Below are 8,843 nucleotides of genomic sequence, written 5' to 3'. Positions count from 1 at the left end.
CCAGAAATCCATTCACTTGCCAATATGTGCTCGTGCAAACTGAAACCGAAAGGGACGGCTTTTTTCTGGAATCAAAGGTTTTTGACGTGGTGTCCTGCTGAACTATCCGCTACTATTAAGATGTCTTTTAAAAGTTCTTGGATGAACTTTTTTTCAGGATGTTTTAACGATATGTTGGACCAATTTCGGAGCATTAATCGTCGCATTTTGGTCGAGTTCTCTTAAAATAGAGTTTACATCTCTTCTGGACAGCTTCTTTTGGCGGCCGGTTCGCTTCTTATTTTCATACGAATTATCACAATGAAAAATTAATAGCAACGACGACTTACCAACTGAAATGTTCGAATAACGGTACTTTACAGCTGTTGTAATACTTTTCAATGTTTGCTTTGCTTGAGTGAACCAAAACAGCTGAATGCATGCAGACTTTTGTCATACCGCTTTTATGTTGCTGTTTAGTTAATTTTTTATTATAAAGCTCACTTTCTTTAATTTAATTTTTATAATTCATAAAGAAATATGAAATATCAACAGTTTTTTCAATTATTGTAAACCTTCTGAGAAATAAGAGAGTACGCTGCTGTAAGTGGACTTAAGTCCTTCACTGTAAATATAATGAATCGTTCAACAGAACCCGAAATAAAAAAGAGAACCAAATTTCAATGTGCTATAAAACTGCATACACGAAATTTTTCTAAAACCTCTGATTAAAGAGTTTGAAATTTTCAAGAATTTTTTTTTTTAATTTTGTACAAAGTTAAGAATCTTTTAGTGGCATGGTTTTAGTTGTAGTATAAACTACTTATATATTTTTATGAAAAACGAGAAAAAAATAACGAAGTAGTTAAATCATTTTGGTATGTTGCGTTGCTATTATTGTACACACAAATGTATTGATGTATGTAAATAAATAATAACTGCTACTCCATATTTCCTGTTGATTGACTTATGCAAGTGATTAATTTGACTCTTGAAGAACTAATTTACACATTTCACACCCATTTATGTACTTTAGATTCGTTCTATGACTTTTAATAAATACTGTGCTGCACTGTGTTGAGAGCTCCTAAAATATTTTTCGGAGAAATTAAGTACTCAAAAGAAAAGTTTCAAAATCCAGCGTGAAAAATATCTATGAAAAATACTGTATGCGAGCATATCCCTCAAGTGGCTTACTTTCGTACGTGATTGTGCGTGTTTAAGTGCGTGCTAATCCTACTGCGTTTTGAAGCGCTCGCGTTGTTGCGCTCACGAGCAGATGCGCATGCACTTGTGTTGTTTATTCACTTGAATACTGTTTGCTGTTCGCTGACTGCTAATCAACATCTCTCTGCCTTTTGCTGTTTCGCTGCACATATCGCTATTTCTTCGGCATCTGAGGCAAGCGTGAGACGAGTGTGTGTGGCTGTGTGTGTGTGGATTAGGCTGCTGCCGCTGCTGCTGTAACGAGACGCGCCTATAAAGTGAAGGTGAGTTTTTCACGCTACATAAATAATAGAAAGCTCAACAGACGTAGCTGCAATAACGAGGCTTACTTAGGCTGTGCATTTAAGCATGGATGGAGCGCGGTCGTAAAAGTCTGGCGGTGAAATTTAAATCTGTGCGAAAAACCGTTGCTATGCCGGATTTAGAATTTCATAGGTACATCCATGTACATATGTATATATATATATATATATATATGTATATAAATATGTATATATGTATTGGTATTACTGTAAATAATTTATATTCATACCTATAATTTTAAGCGTAATCGTAAGTTATCTTGCTGTGAATTTTCGTAAGAAAAATTGTAGCCATGCAGAGGCATAATTTTAATAGAACGTAAATTTTATTTACAAAGCTACACTTTTGTGAAATAAAGAGGCCTTTCTGGCAGTAATTTCTCTCTTACGCACTTTTTTTCCTTTTTCACTCCTCTCGCGAGCCTAGGGCCTCGACAAGAGGTTCTGCGCTGTTGTTTTTGCGCCGTCCAATGAGATGTCGGCATCTGCTAGTTCGCGCAGCATCGACCTTCTCCAAGTGGTTTTTAGTCGACCGCGAACTCTGCTTCCTTGCGGGTTCCAGTCCAGTGCAATTCTCATGATGCTATCTGGTAGTTTTATCAATATGTGACCTAACCATCGGCAATTTTTGCATTTGATTTGCCTAAGGATGGGTTCCTCGTTCGTTAATCTCCAGAGTGCGTCGTTACTGATGGTGTTTGGCCAGAATATTCTGCAGATGATGCGGAGGCATTTGCTGATGAAGGATTGTAGCCTCTGTGTGATGGTGTTAGAGACCAGCCATGTTTCGCTTCAGTACAACAAGACGGACTTCACGCATGAGCCGAATATTCGTACTTTAGTGCATCTGGGGATTTGCGAACTCCCCCATACTGTATGCATTCGCCCGAAAGCCGCCCCTGCTTTGTTTAGCCTGCAGTTTACATCTCCATCTACTCCACCGTCTACCGTGATGATGCAGCGAGGTAGCAGAAGTTTTCGACGAATTCCTCCGGGTATCCGTCAACCAATATCTGCCTTGCGTTATTGTGGTTAACTCTCACGCCCTTGGTCTTGGCGATGTTGACCTTCAGTCCGACAGCGTGTGCCAGCGCGACTACTTTGTACGCCTTCGCTTGCATGTTTGTGAGAGAGAAGGCAGATGTCATCGGCGAAGTGCAGGTGCTCAAGATGTCTGGTGAAACTGCATACGATGCCGTTTGTGTGCAGAGTCAGTTGGCTCATGACGTCATCAAGGACGATGGCGAAGAGAAGGGGCGACAGGGGACAACTTTGCCTTAGCATGCGTTGGTAGTAAATGGATCGCTGATATCGCCTTTGTGAAGCACTGCCAGTTCGGGGTTCTCGTAGAGGGCTTTGATGAGGCGGATTATCTTGGCGGGAACTCCCATTCTACTCAGTGCCAGCCACATTGCGTCTCGTTTGATAGTGTCGAACGCCTTCTTAAAGTCTACGAACAACATGTAGAGCAGGGAGCGCCACTCAACTGATTGTTCTACTATAATCCGAAGTGTGTTGGCTTGGTCAACACAGCTTCGGTGAGGGCGAAAACCAGCTTGCTCGTCTCTTAAGGAGCGTTCGATATTTTTGTGCCTGCTTTGTATGATCACGGCTACAATTTTGTAGATGGTGTTAAGTAGGGTTACTCTTCGCCAGTTTCCGCAGTCACGCAGACCTCCTTTCTAGGACAGCTTCACTATGATGCCTTTTGTCCTGGACGGAGGCAGTTTTTCATTGCTCCAGACGGCGGTGGTGTGGGGATAAAGAATTTCCGCTGATATTTGCGGGTCGGCAGTCATTTGTTCAGGCTGTATGCCATCTTCGCCCGCCGCTTTGTTGAGCTTAAGCTTCTTAATTGCATCATTAATCTTTGCTGGCTGGGGCAGGATGTTGTTATTTTATTGATGTTGCTGTAGTGCTGTTATTGCTGTTGCTATTGTTGTTGTGATGCCCTTTTTTAAGCTAGGTATACTGCTAAGAGCAATATTGCTAGTTGCTTCAAAGTGCTCCTTCCATCTGCGGATCTAATCATCATTGGAAATCAGCAAAGCACCATTCAGATCTCTGGTTGGTTAGGCGGCCAACTATGTGGTACAGCTGTCTCATGTTGTTGACTCCTGCTGTCGCTTCGGCATCGCTTGAAAGGTCTTCAACGAACTTCCTCTTATCATTTTTGGCCGATTTATTTACAGGCTGGACGAAGAGAGTCATCGCTGATAAGTTACGTTAATCTTACGCACTAATCCTTGATAAATTCCTCTTTCAGTTTTTATAATTTTTATAACAGTAACAATAACACTGCCACACAGCCATTTTTGTTGAGGTGTCTAGGTGTGTTATCTTTAGTAATTTGGATGTGGTGTATCCGAAAATCATGTCCATTGAGCCCCATCAGGTCAAGTTTTAAAGATATAGGGAAAAAATAATTTTTACTTATGCAAAAATTCATCATTTTCTTAACAATATTTTCGCTAATTTTCCTATCGAAAACACATCAAGTCGAGCCACTATATACCCGGTGAACGACACAATTTTTTGTAATTGTATTTTTATTCAACACTTCATAAGAAAAAAGAAAATGTGTGGTAGTTCACGGAACCCGCACGATTGAAGTGAAACTTCTTTTATCAACAAATCAATAATTTAACTATTATTTCAATATAATGCATGCAGAAGTCATGGAAAGCATGGAATGGAATTTTATTAAACAGAATTATTTATTTATTTTAATATAAAAAGAAATGAATTTATTGTACTCAATTACATTTGGTTCTCGGCATTGTCATTATCATTATTGGATTCGTTTTCCAAAAATGAAACAAGGGCTTTATGGTAACTGAAATACGTAAAAAATGATCTACATTCTAATCTATCAAGGTATCGATGAAATACTGCATCAATGGTAGTTCCGCATCTTGTTGTTGGTACTACAAATTATCACTTATCGTACAACCGGAGGATTCACTGTCACGGTGTTCAACAGTAGCTCTTAATTTTTTACGCTCCAAATACTCACGTTGCCGTTCAGCACCTGTTTTCGGTTTCCGTTTTTGTTGATTTGATGCCATATTTAACAGAAATCAATCAACAAAACAAAATATGTTTGTAAGATTTGCTCAAAACTACACACACACTCTATGACGCGTCTCGCGTTACTAATATAATATTGTGTTTGGGATAACTGTCAACTGTTTCCACCGAAATGCGTTCGCAAAGTGTATGGTCTTTGGTATGGTAAACAGATTTATGATACATTATTTTGCGGCGACAGCACAGCGCGATAGCCCAGCGGCTAGCAATGTGGGCTTCCGATCCGAAATCCTTGGTTCGAATCACAAGAAAATTTTTTTTTTTTTTTTTTATGCATTTATTTCATTTTGTTTTATGATATGTTTATGAGCAGATTTTTTTCATGGCAGAAATACACTCGGAGGTTTGCCATTGCCTGCCGAGGGGCGACCGCTATTAGAAAAATGTTTTCATTAATTTTGCTTTCACCGAGATTCGAACCAACGACCTCTCTGTGAATTCCGAATGGTGATCACGCACCAACCCACTCGGCTACGGCGGCCGTCAATTAAATGTCATATTTACAAATTACATTCGATAAGAATGCAATAATAAACGACCGCATTACATTCACAACGACACGCTTTTAACAGATGGCGCTGGCATAGCGTGAGTTTTACGTAGTTTAGCGTAGTTTTACTCCTCACAGCGTTTCATCCACGCCACGCTTTTAACAGATGGCGCTGGCGTAGCGTCACATATCGATGAAACGCTATGGTTTTACTCCTCACAGCGTTTCATCCTTCGAGACAAAAGAAGTTTCACTTCAATAATGTTAAAAGTTATCGAAAACATGGTTTTTTCTCGATTTTACAATTTTATGGAATTCGCATGGACATATAATCGTGGCTGGCGATAAAATTTACCTTCTGTAAATTCTATTTCCTTGCTTATTATAACCACTTAAATATGTGGGAATTGTGAATCAATCGAACGAAAACTATCAGTGAGTATGAAAAAATTTCTGGAACAGTGTAAATTACAGTGAGATTTACGTATGACCAGAAAATTCAAAAAAAATCTTTGATAATGCTTAAAAAAGCTAATAATTTTTCTTTCTTACTTTACATCTTGTTTATCGATTCCTTTATTATACTTTGCATTACAATTAGCATGAACAATATCATACATAAGGTATTATGTCATTATAGATAGTATGTAATCAATATCAATAAGATAAGCTGATCGAAAACAAATGAGTAGTGGTTGAATAATGATTTAAATTAAATGCCTTTTATTCAACGGCTTTGCATCCTCTTTTCAAGGGTCTCCAGGAAACTAGTGCACCTGGTCGATCCCGCTGAAGGCCCCAGCAATGGTCCGCCATCATGTGAGTATCCCATTTTCCTTGATGTCTTTCTTCCACAATTCTGATATTTTGGTGGAACCGTTCGCCTTGCTCTTCACTAGACACTTTTTGATCGATTCGATTTCAACAAACTGTATAGGCAACATAATCAATAAAATGCATAGTCACCACCCTTAGCTCGAATGTTAAAATCTTAAATACAAACAAAATTGTCGAATATGGAGTACTTCTAACCCACAGATACTCCACGAGACGGAATTGCATCCTCTTCGCGTGAAAGTGTGGTGTGCGGTTTCTTCACGCTGTATTGTGGGGCCTTATTTTTTTGAAGAAAATGGTCACACCGTTACGGTTACTGGAGACCGTTATTTGAAAATGCTGAAAGAATTTTTCTATCCAGAACTACGCCGAAAGAGAATTCCTTTCAATTCTGTGTGGTTTCAACAAGATGGGGCAACGTCTCACATAGCCCAGACTGTTATGACAGAGTTGCGACGAAAATTTCCCAATAAACTGATTTCAAGAAACTCCGAATTTCCTTGGCCCCCCAGGTCGCCTGACCTTACTGCACCTGACTTTTTCTTGTGGGGTTTATGTAAGCAAGAAGTTTATAAAACAAAGCCAACAAATTTGGATGAACTAAAACAATCCATTCGGGCAACAATTGCGGCTATTCCTGTCGCAACTCTCAAAGCAGCAATGAACAACTTTTTACTAAGATGCCGCACTTGTGTCAACGAGCATGGGGAGCATTTAAATTCAATTATTTTTAAAACTAGTTAAGCTACATTTAATAAAATTTAATGACCTTCAACTTGAAAAAAAAATAAATGAATTCCATACACTAAAAAAAAAAGTTATTTGAGTTTCTTAATGTAGCAAAATTCATCAGCCACCCTGTATCTGCCTAATGAAAGCGTGACCACGATAACTTTGAAACTATTTGCCTAATTCGATTCTAATAAACTGCATTGTATTCTTATAAAATTTATTATACGCAATTAAATACGCATTCATTAAAAGGTATAGTCACCACCCTCAGCTATAATGGCTTCACACCTACGAGTCAAACTTTGTGTTAATTTCTGCGTAAGCTGTGGAGGTAATCGGCTCCGAATTAGACGAATTCGCCTTGATAACTATTTGACTGCTCATATTGGTTTTTGACGTGATAACGTCTTATAATTCGATTTAACAGGCTGCACGCACGAAAAAACGTGTCGTTACCTTGCTCATTAGTGTTACCTTGCTCATTGCCGTTACCTTGAATGAACTGCAAGCGAAAGCGCGGAGCGAACGACAAAGCAAACGAACGGCAACGTTCGACATCTTGCTCTCTCCTACTTAAGTGAGCGTATGTGTGTATGTATATGCGCATATGTACATATATAAATTCACGTATTTGTATTTGCATATGCCTTCTTATTGATTATTATTAATTTGATTTACTTGAAGAATTTAAAATCAAACCAAGTTTGTTAATAATACCTGTTGTTTTAATGTTATTATTATTTTTTGACGTGATAACGTCTTATAATTCTATGTAGCCGGCTGCACGCACCAAAAAATGCGTCGTTATCTTGCTCATGCGTCGTTACCTTGCTTGAACAGCATGTTATGTTATGTTATATGTTATGTTATGTTATGTTATGTTATGTTATGTTATGTTATGTTATGTTATGTTATGTTATGTTATGTTATGTTATGTTATGTTATGTTATGTTATGTTATGTTATGTTATGTTATGTTATGTTATGTTATGTTATGTTATGTTATGTTATGTTATGTTATGTTATGTTATGTTATGTTATGTTATGTTATGTTATGTTATGTTATGTTATGTTATGTTATGTTATGTTATGTTATGTTATGTTATGTTATGTTATGTTATGTTATGTTATGTTATGTTATGTTATGTTATGTTATGTTATGTTATGTTATGTTATGTTATGTTATGTTATGTTATGTTATGTTATGTTATGTTATGTTATGTTATGTTATGTTATGTTATGTTATGTTATGTTATGTTATGTTATGTTATGTTATGTTATGTTATGTTATGTTATGTTATGTTATGTTATGTTATGTTATGTTATGAATACAAATAAACCTCAAAATTATTTTTCCTAGAAGTAGCCCCAACTATGAGCCGTAACTGGTTGCTTTACAGTTCGATGAAGTTGTCGAGTATCAGCGGTACACCAGAACCGATGTATGCAACTATTCGTCTAAAGGAAAAATTCATCCGTGAATATTACGTTTGTCCAAATCCGGTCTGAATTTCCTTAACACGTTCGCTGTGCCAATACAAAAATGCAAAATTGACCGACAAGTCCAATATTTCACAACGTAAACATGTCATATAATCGGTTCTCGTCAATATTACGTTGCTGGCACTTTGTTGATAATGAAGCTCCGAGGGATCAAAACGAACGTCTATACAAAATAAAACCACTTTTGGACCTTGTTTCCAATAACTGGAAGAGCTTACTAACACCTGTGAATGTATCGTCATTGACGAGTCGATGATGCCGTTTAGAGGCAGGATATCTTTCCGTCAATACAACCCATCAAAAGCTCATAAATACGGCTTGAAAATCTATAAACTGTGCACAGAAGAGGGTTTTGTCTGGAATTATGATATTTACATAAGGCGTGACACCGAGATTGCTGATTTGGATAAGCCTGGGAGTGTCGTAATAAGATATAATTAAAAATAATTTGTGATTTCTGCGTAAAATAAAAATATTTTTTCGTATGTCCTTGCGTTTTTCTTTACTTTATTATCGGACCAGCACGTCCAGTGCAGAAACTGTACAGTTCCGTTACTCCAGTCGAATAATTTGCTTTAGAAGCTTCATATACCCCTTGACGCACATATGGCTCAGGAACGTATCAGTGCTTATCAGGGGCACGTTTCCTGAACCATATGTGGCTCAGCGGACAGGGAACGTGTT

General features: G+C 37.7%; 1 protein-coding gene across 1 annotated transcript in view; it reads left to right on the top strand.

Moving 5' to 3' along the window:
• Positions 1-1,021: 1,021 nt before the first annotated feature.
• Positions 1,022-8,843, top strand: part of LOC129245209 (uncharacterized) — a 99,405-nt gene continuing 91,583 nt past the window's right edge. The window contains exon 1 of the mRNA XM_054883247.1: positions 1,022-1,469. The gene's annotated coding sequence lies outside the window, so the exon portion shown is untranslated. The remainder of the gene's footprint in view (positions 1,470-8,843) is intronic.

The sequence above is a fragment of the Anastrepha obliqua genome, chromosome 4 (assembly GCF_027943255.1).
Source record: "Anastrepha obliqua isolate idAnaObli1 chromosome 4, idAnaObli1_1.0, whole genome shotgun sequence".
In the NCBI taxonomy this organism is placed as follows: Eukaryota; Metazoa; Arthropoda; class Insecta; order Diptera; family Tephritidae; genus Anastrepha; species Anastrepha obliqua.
This window is presented reverse-complemented; position numbering and strand designations above follow the sequence as displayed.